The following is a 216-nucleotide window of genomic DNA, read 5'->3' as shown; positions in this document are numbered from 1 at the left end:
ACTTTTTATAGAGATTTAGCAAAGTTGCCATTCTTTTTGGCCAAAAGAAAGTTCCTAAGGCACTAAAATTAATACTAACAGCTTTCACATTGTGCTTATTATGTCTTAAAGTACTGCCTCTGTAGACAACACACTAGGTTTAAGAACAATACACATTCCTGGCTCCACTATAAATCTGGGTCTGGTCAATCATGTATAATAACAAACAAATAAAGG

This window comes from Sinocyclocheilus grahami, unplaced genomic scaffold, assembly GCF_001515645.1.
Source record: "Sinocyclocheilus grahami isolate Dianchi unplaced genomic scaffold, SAMN03320097.WGS_v1.1 scaffold3323.1, whole genome shotgun sequence".
Classification (NCBI taxonomy): Eukaryota; Metazoa; Chordata; class Actinopteri; order Cypriniformes; family Cyprinidae; genus Sinocyclocheilus; species Sinocyclocheilus grahami.
Note: the sequence above shows the minus strand (reverse complement) of the source record.